Below are 15,395 nucleotides of genomic sequence, written 5' to 3'. Positions count from 1 at the left end.
TGGGAGTGGGTTAGATATTAGAAGTGGGATAAGTTGAGCTTTGGCCTATTAAGTCTTCTGTATACACAATTTGTTTCTCTCCATTCAGAGGGGTCCAAATGCCCAAGCGTTGGAGACACAGTGCCAGAGGCTCAGGGTGGCCATGGCCTTGCTCTGTCCTCATGGAACCAGTGAACATTGAAGCGTATTATCTGATTCAGCAGTCCTCAAGCCTCAGGCATTTGTGAAGTTCCCATCTTCACGATTTTTGCCACATCACCTGGACTGACTTAACCCTTTTCTTAAATCAACTCACTTTTTAATTTGGACTCTTCCTAAGCAATATTTAATAAACAGCAAGTTTTATGTGTGTGATTTTTTTTCTAACACACTTGAAAATTAAAAAAAAAACATAACAGTTAGAATGAATGAATAACTGGGCACCACCTAAAATATCCTCAAGTACCCCTAGCGGTATGCATGTCACATGCCGGGAAGCAGTGGTTCAAGCCCTTCAGTCCACAGGTGAGGATTGTAGCACTGGTTCTGAATAAATAAGCCCAAGTTCCAATCCATGGTCTGTAATTTTGGTTGTATTACTTGTACTTTCTGAGTTTCTGTTTTCTCATCCATAAAGTGGAGAAAACTACAGCTGTCTCCCAGCAGTGCTTTGAGAATTAGTGACAGTATGCATAAAACCATGAAGAACTGGTACTATCGTGAATGCTGCCATTGTTATCGACTCTCTCAAGTTAGGACCCCAACAATGGTCCTTGTGCTGGTGTCATTTGAGCCAGTAGAATGAGACTGAGTTCGGCTGAGAAGCAAAGAAAAGCTTTACTCTTTGATCGGAGAATGGAGTGGTGTGAGCTCGTGCTATAGAGTCCACCCAACAGGCTGACAGACCATGGGCAGGGCTGCTTTATAGGGATTGCCGGGAGGGAAGGGGCGGAGTCCTCACGGGGCGCACAGGCATGTGCAGGCGTGCTGCTCACCCTCTAGATGGCAGTGCCGAGTGCAGCGTCTCTGCACACAGACCACCACCGCCATCTCGAATTGCAGTGTCATGGGCATTGCTTCTGCACATGGTCCCTGAGCTGAGGTGCCAAGCATGGCCATTAGGCGCTAAGAACCCTGGTCTGAAGTGCCAGGTGCAAGACCTCTGCACTTGGACCCATATGATCAAGTGAAACTAGACCAAGCACAAAAGGAAAGAAAAAAAAAAGGTTAGACTTTATTTCATTACCGAGATTCTTTTTATTTTCTGGGAATTGTTAATAAGCTTTGCTGGTGACAAATCCCTCCTCTGTCTTTTGTCCTGCTCCTCATTCTTGAAGGGCACGGGTCTGTCTTCTGTAACTGCTTCCTGCTGAATCTGTGCGTGGTCATAACCCTGGGTGCCTGGGTGGAGGAGCAGAGCTTCTCCCCAGCTGCCTTTAGATGTGTCTGGCTGTCGCCAGGCCTCAGCCCTAACTGTTCATCTCCTTGAGCGACCACCATCTGTCTAACCATTTGTTAGACACAGGACACCAGACAATTTAGGATGCGTGGAGCAAATGTTAGCAAGAGAATAATGGTTACATGTCAATTTTTTCCTAAAAATACAGGTATCTAGGTCTTTTACCTCTAGGCACAAGTGTGCCCTGAGGTTGAGGCTCTGCGTGGCCTGAATATCCCTGGTCACACTTTGTTGTTTTTCGGAAGAGAAGCTTCAGGTCAGAGAGAGGTTCACACGAGTAGTCAAGAGGGTCCATTGCCCCAGGTTGTCTCTCCCGAGGTTGAGGCTCCAGGGCCACTTCGCTTGAGTGTGATGTCCCCATGGAGTGACCCCTGTAACTTCAGGGCAGAGTGGGTGGTTAGGATCACCAAGTGGGGTCTCTTCCCCTTAAGACTGAGCTGATCTTGCAGGCTGCTGGTTTTCCAGGTTTTCAGATACACCCAGTCTCCTGACAGGAAGCAGTGGAGGGTCAAGTCAGTGGGTGCAGGCAGCACCTGGTACCGTATTCTGTAAGGGCTTTCATGGTTTCTCCTACCTGGAGGGCATACGTGAGTTGGTCCATTTCAGGAGGGTTAAGAGTTCCCTTCTTCGGGCTCGGGGAATGGGTCTACATATATGAACTTAGCCCTTGGGGCTAACTGCATGTGGAGCAGGGCAATTTAATCCAGTTTCCTTGAGTTTCCTAACGTAGCTTGACTAAGGTCCATTTCTAGGTCTGTTTGGATCTCTCTACTTTCCCTGACAATTGGGGTCTCCAGGCTGACTGAAAGGTCCATTTTATGCCCAGCGCACTCGTCATGCCCTTTGTTTCTTGAGACACAAATGCTGGACCATTATTGCTTCGTAGGGATCCCAGGAGCCCGAACCTGGGGGTTATTTCTTTTAGTAATGCTTCCATCCACCAGAAAATGTGTCTACTAGCACCAAGAGATACCTGAAATCGCCCAGAAGTGTTGGCATGACAGTGACATCAATCTGCCAGTCTCCCCCAGGATATGTCCCTCTGGTCTGAATGGACCTTACCTGGGGGCCTCTTGGGGGTCTGGTGCTGGGGTTGTTCATTGTGCAGATGGGGAAGCTCTCAATCTGACTGATTATACTTTTCATGCCAGGAGTTACCATCACCTCAACTAACAAGTTATATACGACTTCCCTCCCATACTGAGTTCTTTGATGAGCCTCCCTGATGGCTTGACCAAGGTACAGTTTGGGGAAAGAAGTACTGCCCATGTTTATTAACTAGCCACACATGGCCTCCTAGATCTCTACTAAAGCCCCATTTTCAGGCTTTGTCTAATTCTTCCTTTGTATAGATTGCAGAATAATTGTATAAATCTGGCCTTTGAGGCGTGAGGGGTAGTTGCCTAGTTACTGGTTCTAGGGAAGTTGCATCCACCCTGTTTCCTTTTATTACCTCCACATCCCCCTTTCAGTGGCCCCCTGCAATGAATCATTGCCACCTTTTTTGGAAGCTGTACTGCTTCTGTTACCGAATGAATCAGGTCTCGCTGCTCACTGCTTACAAAATCAATTACATACTCACAAATGGTAGAAGGGAAAGGTGCCTTTAATCTGAATGCTGGCAATCTGGGGAGATGGTAGACTCAGTGTCCCCCAAAAAACACCTCCGAAGATTCTGCTCAGCCATGAAAGTTTCAAAGGAAAGGAGGGAAGTAATCTGAGTTAATCACGGAGAGAGGAGGTCAGAGTCGACGCCATCCCCCACTGCGTGCAGGCTCGTTGACCCCTGGTGATTTCCACTAGACGCTATCTTGTTCACACAGTTTGGTCACACAGTTTGTTCGGGAGATTACTGAAGGGGAAACTAGGGAAGAGATCTGGTCATATGTTAATTATTGATCCTTCATTTTTACTTCTTTGATCTGCAGAAAGAACCAAGTTAGGCAAGGTGTTGTGCGATTGAAAGATTTGAAAGGTGTGCTTGGGTGGGAGATGAGTAGAGAGAGCATGGGGGTGCCTGGTATAAAAGCTGGTTACAATATAGCTTTGCTAAAGCGACAAGAGAAAGGGCTTCCTGCTGAGGGTGGTTTCTTGCAAAGAGCTGCTTACACTTCTAAGAGCTTCAGTATGCTTAAGCCATGTTTTACCTGTTTCTTCTCTGCAGTAAGCATACCTCTTACCTTTCAAGTAGCCGTGTGCATGTAGAATGGCACACACGTATCGGGAATCTGTGTAAACATTTAAGATCTTCCCCATTCTGAGCTCTAAGGCTCCGGTGAGAGCTATCAGCTCAGCCTTTTGGGCAGAAGTCCCTGGAGGTAGGCTTTGTGCCTCTGTCACTTAGGTCTGGGAAGTTACTGCGTACCCCACCAGGTTTTTTCCCTCTTTCATAAAACAGCTCCTGTCTGTAAACCAGTCCTCTTCGGCCTTCAGGAGAGGCTCACCTCCTAGGTCGGGGCAACTGGAATAGATTGTGTCTATTGTTTCTGTACAATCATGTTCCAAGGGCTGTGTTTCTTGATGTAGTAAGAGGGCAGGATTTAGTGTGTGACAGGTTTTGTGGTAACCGTTGGGTTCTTTTCATGCCCGTTCTTGGACCTTCCCTTGATACCCTCATAATTTTATAATGCTTGTGACCAAGTTTGCCTGATCTGGCATTCAGAAACAAGAAAGTGGCACCAGTGTTGACTAGGCATTAGACTGGCTTTCCCCCTTTGTCCAATGTCAGCCAGGGCTTCTCGGGGACAACTGGAGTGCCAGCTTAGGAGCCCCTGGGCCCATCATTCTTCATATATTTGGACCATCTGCCTTCCAGGGGAGAGGCCAGGATCTGCCATTTCCATCCCCTTTCAGGGGCAGTGAGGGCATTCTCCCTCGCAGTGACCCTCTTGTTTACATATGGTGCACTGATTGGGTTCTAGTCTCCTTGGCTTGCTATCCCTCCTTGGGGGCTGGGGGTCACTCACCAGAATCAAGAGTCTCCGTGGGCACTTAGTCCAGATTCCCGTGACCCGTTGACATTGGAGGGCAACAGTCAGTAGGTAGGCTTGCCTCTGGGCCTTTTTATCCTCTGGCTTTTCCTCCTCTATACCTCGGTTATTAAGCACCCAGTAGGCAACCTCGACCAGGCCAGAGGCAGGGGTATCTGACTCTGTTTCCAGTTTCCAAAGTTCACGCCTAATGTTGGGGGGAACTTTGGGAAATGAAATATGACCTCTGGACTGCATTCCCTTCCAGTGACTCAGGGTCAGTGGTGATATAGATTCAGAGGCACTCTAGGAATGCTGAAGGGTTTTCTGATGGCTACCAATTGATTTCCTTTATTTTATCTAACTGACAGGTAGGTGAGGGTAGTGGGTGTTTCCTTTTCTTGCCAGCAGCTCAAGGGCTTCCCAATAATGGGGTTCCTAGTCTTGTGAGCAGCTCATGGGGCTCCCCAGCCCACTTAGCCTGGGTGCCCTTTAGGACCATATTTTTATAATGAGCCAGCCTCTGTCCTCCACCCCATTCTCCATTATATTGGTGGTCCCAGTTAGGTTTGTTATCTGGAACCCTTTGATTCCCTGCATGACCTGCATTGTTTTTGTTCTCTTTGTCTGCTTCCTTTTGGGCTTTTGAAAAGACCATGGCCTTTTCTTCCCCGGTTAGGAGTACATTGAGGCTGGATGTCAGCCCATGTGGGGTCATGGGTCTGAAAGATTCCCTAATCAGATTCAGGAACCCCTCTGGATTTTCCCTCAACCCCTTCCTATGACTTTTCCCAGCTACCGAGGAGGCAGTTGGAGTGATCTGCATTTCTGGTTTGGGAAATTTGGACTGATAATAGACTCCTCAAGGGACCTAAAATAGGTAGCGTCCAAATGGTGTGGACTCAGATATAACTGGGGGTCCCCCTTGAATTTATAAGGGTGTGTGCTTGAGAGAGTTAGTCCCTCCTGTCAGAATATCCCACAGGAGTTTAGACAGGACTGTCTCTGGACCAGAGCAGTTTAGCCACGTTAGTTCCTGACCACCTTGGTCCCTTACGGAGTAGCACAGCTGCCTGAGGCAGGGGTCTTCTCTTTCTCCCTTTCAGCCGAAAAGGAGTTTTTAGACTTCCCACTGGGTGAGAGCTAAAAGCAATAGGAATTCCCACAGGGTACTCACCAGACCGCTGGGGCAGCTAGCATTCTGTGCTGATACCAGGAGGAGAGCCCGTGGAACCTTGGTCAACAGAGAATCACCCAAGTTTCGCCTCACAAGCAGAGGGGGAGGAGAGGTCCTCCTGGAGAGGCAGTGGGTGTTTCCTGTTCTCACCAGCGGCTCACAGGGCCCCTCAGCCCACTAGCACCCCCCAGAGAAACTAGTGCTGACCGGAAGAGGTCAAGTCACCAGTCAAGTACCTACCTTATGTCGTTCAAGCCAATAGAATGAGATTGAGTTCAGTTCAGGAGGAAAGGAAAGCTTTAGTCTTTGGTCAAAGAATGGAGAGGGGCAAGCTCATGCTCTAGAGTACATACTCTCCCCAGAAGGCCTTTGGTGGGGCTGCTTTATAGGGTTCTCATCAGTAGGGAAGGGAGAGGGGTGGAGTTCTCGCCGGTCAGGTACAGCTGCGCTGCTCATAGCTCCAGATCGCAGCGTCAGGCACAGCATCTCTGCACACGGCCTGCCGTCACCATCTTGAGCTGAGGTGTTGCGCACATGGTCCCCGAGCTGAAGTGCAGGGTGCAGCCATTTCCCACTAGGAACTCTGGTCTGGCACCCTATGAGCAAATGAAACTAGACTAATCACAAAGGAAAAGGAAAAGGATAAAAAAAGGTAGACTTTATCTTATTACCCGGATTCTACTTTTATTTCCCGGGAATTGTTAATGGGCTTTGCCCACTATTGCTATCACTATCACTGCTTAGCTTGTCCCCATCCCAGAGTGAGCCGATCTGGAATCAGACTGTTTCTCCTGCTGCCCAGGCCAGGACACATGCTCCACAGAGAGTGACCCACCACTTCTGACCAGACCAGCCAAATTCCCAGCAGCACACCCTGGGGCAGCCCTGATGTTCCTCCCTCCTCTCCCACCTGTCTTCAGATACAGACTGCACATCATGACTGTGCAATCACCATGCTACAATTTGAGGAAACCCAGAATGCACACGTGTTGTGGAATGTTTCATGAAAAACACGGGATGTCTACCCTTCTCGCAACTCAAATATTCAACACTTTCTAAAGTGACTGATGGCCTTACAGAAACTTACAAAACAACTATTTTTCTGTGGGTAGCTACATTCAAGCCAACTGTTCAGAATACAGTAAAGAAGTATCATAAATCAAGCTGCTTGGACCAAAGAATTCAGAATGTTAGGGCTGAAAGGGACCACCCTGGAAATTGCTCAGTCCAACCAATTCTCTTGGAAAATAGACCAAGCGAAAGCCCATGACTTCCCAAGTTCACACACAGCGCTGGAGTGGCAGCATTGGGACTAGAAGCCAGGTCTCCCAGATGGGACATCTCACTGCCCACTGCTTCTGCAGTCAGTTGTTTTTACACAGATGCGCCACTTTGCCCCTAAGAGGTTGGAGAACCTTAAGTATGGAATTCTAGAAGGGGAGATGACACGTGGGTGAGGAGATGAATTTGGGTTTTAAAAGTTAAATGTTGGGCTTCCCTGGTGGTGCAGTGGTTGAGAGTCTGCCTGCCGATGCGGGGGACGTGGGTTCGTGCCCCGGTCCAGGAGGATCCCACATGCCACGGAGCGGCTGTGCCCATGGGCCATGGCCGCTGAGCCTGCGCGTCCCGAGCCTGTGCTCCGCAACGGGAGAGGCCACAGCAGTGAGAGGCCCGCATACCGCAAAAAAAAAAAAAAAAGTTAAATGTTGTAGGATGGGGTGTGATGAACAGCATGAGCCTGGAATCAGACAGACCTGAGATCAAAGCTAGCTTACCACTTATAAGCTGTGTATTTTTGTCCTCTGGCACGTTTAATCAATCGCTCTGCTTCAATTTCCTCACCTGCAGCCTGGGGGTAATAACACCTCCACTGCAGGATGGTTGTGGTAATGAAATGAGATGCTTGCACCTGGCCATATTAGGTGCTCAAACTGTCCTTCACCCCAGAGGACACCATTTACACTTTATGGTTCCCCTGGAGTTATACAAAGGTAGTGTGTTACTGGACATACAATTCTAGGTCTAAAAGCAGTGAAGCTCAGACACTGAATGGAAAACTTCAGTGGTTGTTCAGGAACCACTCTTATCACTTTCAGATAACAGAGCTCTGAATGGGTTTTTCCTTGCAAGAAGGGAGGAAGGAGGAATAAGAGGAAAACAGAGCGATATCAACGAGATGAAGGAAGGTTGAGAATGAGGCAGGCAGGAGGGAAGATCCCAAGATTAACTGGAACGAACTTGGATTGGGTTTTCAAAAGAGAGCAATTTTTTAGGGGAAGGGGGAGAAAGAACGTTGGCAGGAGTTGGAACTCTGGGGTGGCACCACCCTGACTCAGTTGTGACGCAGCTATCTTAGGTGCCTCTCTCCTTGCATGGGAGTGTTGGCTTTCAGAGCGCATAGCTGGGTTTCCTCCAGTCGGAGTGAGGTGTCCCTTGGTTTTCACTCAGAACTCAGTGTCAGGCCAGGGATGCTTGTGACAGTCTTGCTTTGCTCACCACCTTGCTCTGGGTGATGCTGTATGTCCCCCCAGACAAGCCCCCCGCCCTACCCACCTCCACCCCCATCCCTATTTCCCCATTGGAGGTAGCATCTCCCTACTGCAGCTGCTAGATATGCCTGGGCTGCCCTGCCAACAAAAGCAAGGGGCTGGCAGCTGGCTCCAAACCCCTCAGGAATTGCTCAAACTTTAGAAAGTTACCTTGTTAAAGTTTAGTCCCTGGAATGAAGCAAACCCAGAAAAGGGAAAAACTTGTTTACGTAAGTCACAATCACCAAATGGAAGGAACAAAGAATCGAAAACGATAGTTTACTTTTTCAGAGAAGTAAACTGAGGCACAGAGAGAGTTCTGAGTTCACATAGTGAGTCAGAGACAGGAGTAATAATATCCCCATTTAATAAATGGTTATTATTTTATCATTCATTCGACATTCAACAAATATTTGTGAATGTGGCAAGCTATGAGTCAGACCTATTTTTACATCTGTAATCTCCACAACGATCTAGCAGTGTTAGAAAACTAAGGCTCAGAAGACAAAAACTTGCCGGAGATCACCCGCCAGATAGGTGGCAGGATTAAGATTTGAGCCCAGCAGAATATTTCCAACATCTCAGAAAGTTCCCTCATGCCCCTTCCTAGTCAATACCTTCCACCCTCAGGGGCAACCACTGTTCTGATTTCTACCACGTTACTTTGGTCTGTTTTAGAACTTTATATGAGCGGAATCCGACAGCATGTACTGTTTGCTGTGTTTGGTTTCTTTAGCTCAGCATAAGGTTTTTGAGGTTCATCCATGTTGGTACATGGATGGGTAGTATGTTTCACAGAATTTGTATACTACTCAGCAGAATGGTATTACACTGTATGGATGTACCACAGTGTGTCTATCCATTTTCTTTTCTTTTTTTAAACGCATATCCTTTATTTTTTTTAATTTATTTTTTTTTGGCTGCACTGAGTCTTCATTGCCGCACGTGGGCTTTCTCTAGCCGTGGCGAGTAAGGGCTACACTTTGTTGTGGGGCGCAGGATTCTTGGTGCAGAGCACAGGCTCTAGGTGCACAGGCTTCAGTAGTTGTGGCACGCAGGTTCAGTAGTTGCGGCTCTTGGGCTCTAGAGCACAGGCTCAGTAGTTGTGGTGCACGGGCTTAGTTGCTCCGCGGCATGTGGGATCTTCCCGGACCAGGGCTCAAACCCCTGTCCCCTGCATTGGCAGGCAGATTCTTAACCACTGCGCCACCAGGGAAGTCCCTTCTTGTTGATGAAATATGGGTCATTTTCAGTCTTCAGCTATTGTAAATAAAGCTGCTGTGAATATTCTGTACAAAAAAAAAAAAAAGATTTGAGCCCAGGTCTGTGGTTCTAAAGCCCCCACAAAGCTCAGACTAGAACCATCTCTCCTGCTTACAAGCAAACCTTCACCTTTGTATCAGTGTCTGGCTTTCCTCTCGATGCCAAATCTAAGACTTACCCTTTCAGTAAGCCTTCTGTGACCTTGATAGTCCTCATGATTTTTAGCCTTAGAATTGGGGCTGGAGTTCATTCCTGCCCGGGTCAAACAAGGAACACGTGGTGAGCACATAGTAAGCAGTAGAGGATGCTTACGTGACTCCCAGGTTAGAATGAGGAGACCGAGGCTCACAGAGGTGAAGTGACTTTCCCAAAGTCCACAGTAAGTGTGGTAAATCCTGGATTCCACAGACCGTCTGTCTGACCTGAAGCCCAGGCTCCTGCACGGCTCCAGGCTGCCTGACATGGCTAAAATTAAATGACATTCATGCACCCCAGTGAACAGAAGGGAGTATCCTCAAAAGCAAATGTATGGATTACCATTGTCAGTGGCTAATCTACCAAGTGAAATGTCTACACTGAGCTGAGAGCTACTGTGCATACATATACCAGCTTAAATTTATCATTGAATCTGGTGGCTGTAGGATGGTGAGAAATCACATCTGGACTAGATTCAAGCCATGCTGGAAAAGGTATCACCTGGAGATGTGGACACATAGAAGCGTTATCATTCCTAGATACTAATTTGGCTTGTCTCCTCTGGGGATACATTTTTGCTTTTCTCTAAGATGATTAATTTATGTTAAGTAAGTGCATCTTGGAAGCGGAGGGGAGACAGAGAGCCAGCCAGCCATGGGCTAGGATACAGTGGGTACCTGTCTATTTGCCTGGTCTATTAGTCCCTCCCTGGGACCTGCCCTTCTTCCCACTTCTACACAGTGACCTGACCCCCTGCACACACACCTTAGGTGATCAGTTCAGGACTGGGCACCTGATGCATGTTGCACCAGAGTCCCTTCCCAGGGCATTTGGAATTGGGCCTGAGAAGGATAAAGCCTCACACTCTCTTCATGTAACTATGACCTGGACACCTTATGTCTTTTGTGTGGAGAAGTCCTTAATGACCCCAGTGACACTGGAGCCCTTGGGTTCTGTGAGACAATCCTATATCCTTATAATAAAGTCCCCTTCCTCACCCCTTTTCTTTGATTAATCTGTATAAAATTGCTTTATTACTTACAACCAAGAGTTCTTAATAATACTTTCACCCTACTCTGTCCCCCATATCTAGAGAGTCACCGAGTCCTCTTATTTCTACCTCTTTCTGAGTCTCCTACCCACCCCTTTCTCTCTATGCCACTACCTTCATCAGAGCCTTCCCATCTCATGCCTGGATTTCAACAACAGCCTCCAAACAGGTCTCCCTACTTTAGTCTGACCCTCCAACCCATTCTACTGCCAGGACCATCTACTAGAACTCCAGTTTTATTATTTCACTCCCTTGCTTACAGCAATTTTGGGGTCTCCCTCCCACAGCCTTTGGCTCAAAATCCAAACTCCCAGCACAGTACACAGGCCTGGGGTGATCTGCCCACCATTCTCACCTCTGGACCTCCATGCTACGTCCCCTTCTCTCCTGTCTATTGTAACCCCCGTGCTCCAGCTTTGCTTGCATTTCCCAGTAACTCACCATAGTTTTACCATCTCTAGGCTTCTGCCTGGAGTGCTGTCTCCCAGTCTTTACTGAACCAGCTTCTATGCATCTTTAATAATCAAGAATGAGTCCTTACACCTCATTTCTAGGCTAGGTGGTACAGCACGGACCAGGCCTTTCCTTTCTCCACATTCTCCTCTCTGGCATTGTCCCATAATGTGTCCTTTTGACTTGGCAGTGTTTTCCCACAGCTGCTTCCCTAGCAAAATCTGTTATCAGTTATTTATTCCCTGGTATAGATTTAAGGCAATGCATTGCCTCTACCAGAAGTATTCATGTGTAAAGACTCATCACTGAAGGCAGAACTTATTAAAGGGACATCAGACATCTATGAAAAGGCAGGGAAGGCATGTGAATGCCCCGAAAAAGCACACCACAGGATAGCACGTAATCTGTGCCAGTGTGCTGCTCTCTGCTTTTAAGCATGGAGGTCTCCTGGAACCAGGAGAGAGGGAGAGGCAGTGAAGGAAGAGAGAGGGGTAGGGAAGAGAGAGAGAGAGATCATGGTGTGTAGAAGCCACAGGCTGTATGCAGTGTCCCTGGCCTGCCCCAGGACAGTGTTTGGTGGTTGCCGGTTGTGCCTGCAGAATTTTAGGGGGCTCCACTCACGTAAGCTATGATGGGAATTGTATCTCTCGGAGTTCTGCCATGTAGGAGCCATGGAAAATTCCTTGCGAAGGCAAAGGGCCTCTGCCTACCTATCCCTCCTTGGGCCAGCACAAGTCATAGAGGACAGGGGAGCTTCCCTCTGAGTCAGAGCAATGACCCGTCCAGCACAGGACTCTGGCTTGGGCAGAGCCAACCCAGGAGGCCAGGTGGTCTGCAAACAAGAGAAGTATAGTTGTTGTATTGCCTTTCTCTCTGCTTTCTACTCTTCACCACATGAGTGATTCATGTAATCTGCAGATCTGACTATGGCCATTCTCCTAGCCCAAATCTTTTAATGGCTCCTCACTGCCTACCTCGCTTGCAGTTATGAACAACTTTGTTTTTACTAAAATACCGTCAGAGGGAAAAATAGCCTTTTGTGTGCCTCCCCAGGATTACATGTAATCTTTATAACATGAGCTCATAAAGGCAGAGGTTTCGTCTTCTTCATCTTTTGTGCTCAGCAGGCCAAAGAGCACCCGGCCCATAATATACATTCAATAAATGAGTTACACTGAATTTTAAAAAGGGAGAAAACCTAGAAGATCAAAGGCAAAATAAGAAGCCGAGAAAGCAGCAAAGCAGAGTGAACAGGGGAAAAAAGACTTCATTCTTGGCCAGACTTTCCATCATCCCTTTCCAACATTTTATGGCAGTTCCCTGGCAGGGCTCCCACCCTGCAGTGAGCCGGGGAAGGGAGATGGCAGAATGATGGTGCTTGTGGGATTCTGCCCTGCTCTTTGATTCTGAGGCTGTGGGGCAGGTGCCTTTTCTAAATTACACACTAAGGTGGCAGGTCATTTCTAGCCACCCCAGCCCCACCTGGCAAATGAAGCCTTGGTTTTCAACAGACGGGCATTTCAGAGCAAAGTCCGGAGGCTCCCAGGTAAACTGGAAAACAGATGCTCTTGCCAGAAGGAAACTTGGCTGGGGAGGCCTGGTGGATACAGCAGCTGAGGAATCCCCAGAGCCCGGCAACCTGCCAGCCGGCCAGGACCTATAAAGGTCCTGGGTCTCAGGTTGCTGAAGTGGCATGCTCAGGGCTTTCTGGGACCCTGTTCTTTGAACATTTCCACAGTAAGTATGCCCCTCTTTGAGGCTGTTTCCTCCTTTGTAAAAGGGGATGATACTACCTAGCTCAGGGGTTTTTTTTTTGAACATCAAATGACGCATGCACACAGTAAGCACTCAGTACAGAGTGGTCATCATACAGCTCATTGTCTTGGTGCCTCAATGACTTCATCTGCAAACAGGGAGAGCAGGACTTACTTTACATGAATACGCTGAGGATCAAGTGAAGTGAGATCTGTAGCCACTTAGCAAAGACTGCATGGAGTTTACGTCAACTTGGACGCTCTAAAGCCAAACCGAGCTCATCTCAGGATCTTCAGATCAGGTTACCAGACTGGCAGGTGGGAGGAATGCCACAGTATATCTGGATTTCTAAAAGGTAGGTGACAAAAGTCTGTCGGAAAATGCTTTTAGACATGATGAAAACACATGGCCTAAGCACCGATGCCTCTGACTGCCTGAGCAATCACCAAAATGTTAATATCAATAAAGAAAGAGTTTTCGTATTATGGGTAGGGCTCTAGAATATGAATGAATATGACTTTTTAAAATTACTGATTTGCATTAAGACAGAAACTAGGCTTATTGAATTTGGAAATTATCCCAAACTGGGACAAAGGCAAAAACAGCAAGATTTCAACAGAATGAAAAGATGGGCCAAAGCCATCATAATATTCAATGGCAAAAAATGTAAAGCCTGGAATTTGGGTTAAAACAAAAACAACAACATCGCTGGAGAGCACAAGATGGAGAAAACAAGTATAAAATTCATGTAAAAGAAAAAAGAACAGGAAAAAACTACATTTAAAAAATAAATCAATGTGAATCATTGGTGTGATGTAACTGCCAAAAAAACAAAGGCAATCTTTGGCTGTATTAATAAAACAACAGTGCCCATTAAAAGGGAAGAAATAGTTTCAATATGCTCTAACAGATACTCAAACTGGAGCCTTTCTAGAGAAAAAATAAGCAGAATAATAGAAGGTCTAGAAGGTCACATGGTCTGAGAAACAGGTGAATAAAAAGGAAATAAAAGGTGAAGAAGGGACTTCCCTGGTGGCGCAGTGGTTAAGAATCCACCTGCCAATGCAGGGGACACGGGTCCGAACCCTGGCCTAGGAGGATCCCACATGCCACAGAGCAACTAAGCCTGTGCGCCACAACTGCTGAGCCTGCATGCCACAACTACTGAAGCCCACGTGCCTAGAGCCCATGCTCCGCAACAAAGGGAGGCCACCGCAATGAGAAGACTGTGCACCGCAATGAAAAGTAGCCCGCGCTCGCTGCAACTAGAGAAAGCCCGCATGCAGCAATGAAGACCCAATACAGCCAAAATAAATAAATAAAATAATTTTTAAAAAAAAGGTGAAGAAAGTGGGGGACTTCCCTGGTGGTGCAGTGGTTAAGAATCCACCTGCCACTATATGCCAATAAAATGGACAACCTGGAAGAATGGAAAAATTCTTAGAAAAGCACAATCTTTCGTGACTGAACCAGGAAGAAATAGAAACTATAAACAGACCAATCACAAGCACTGAAAGTGAGACTGTGATTAAAAATCTTCCAACAAACAAAAGCCCAGGACCAGATGGCTTCACAGGAGAATTCTTTCAAACATTTAGAGAAGAGCTAACACCTCTCCTTCTCAAACACTTCCAAACTCATTCTACGAGGCCACCATCACCATGACACCAAAATCAGACAAAGATGTCACAAAGGAAGAAAACGACAGGCCAATATCACTGATGAACATAGATGTAAAAATCCTCAACAAAATACTAGCAAACAGAATCCAACAGCACATTAAACGGATCATACACCATGATCAAGTGGGGTTTATCCCAGGAATGCAAGGATTCTTCAATATACACAAATCAATCAATGTGATAAATCATATTAACAAATTGACGGAGAAAAACCATATGATCAACTCAATAGATGCAGAAAAAGCTTTTGAAAAAATTCAACACCCATTTATGATAAAAACCCTCCAAAAAGTAGGCATAGAGGGAACTTTCCTCAACATAATAAAGGCCATATATGACAAACCCACAGCCAACATCATTCTCAATGGTGAAAAACTGAAACCATTTCCTGTAAGATCAGGAATACCACAAGGTTGTCCACTTTCACCACTCTTATTCAACATAGTTTTGGAAGTTTTAGCCACAGCAATCAGGGAAGAAAAAGAAATAAAAGGCATCCAAATCGGAAAAGAAGTAAAGCTGTCACTGTTTGCAGATGACATGATACTATACATAGAGAATCCTAAAGATGCTACCAGAAAACTACTAGAGCTAATCAATGAATTTGGTAAAGTAGCAGGATAAAAAATAAATGCACAGAAATCTCTTGCATTCCTATACAGTAATGATGAAAAATCTAAAAGTGAAATTAAGGAAACACTCCCATTTACCACTGCAATAAAAAGAAAAAATACCTAGGAATAAACCTACATAAGGCGTGAAAAGACCTGTATGCAGAAAACTATAAGACACTGATGAAAGAAATTAAAGATGACACAAACAGATGGAGAGATATACCATGTTCTTGGATGGGAAGAATCAACATTGTGAAAATGACTCTACTA

Source organism: Neophocaena asiaeorientalis, unplaced genomic scaffold (genome assembly GCF_003031525.2).
Source record: "Neophocaena asiaeorientalis asiaeorientalis breed wild unplaced genomic scaffold, Neophocaena_asiaeorientalis_V1.1 scaffold156, whole genome shotgun sequence".
NCBI lineage: Eukaryota > Metazoa > Chordata > Mammalia > Artiodactyla > Phocoenidae > Neophocaena > Neophocaena asiaeorientalis.
The sequence above is the reverse complement of the archived record's forward strand: the minus strand, read 5'-3'. Positions refer to the sequence as shown.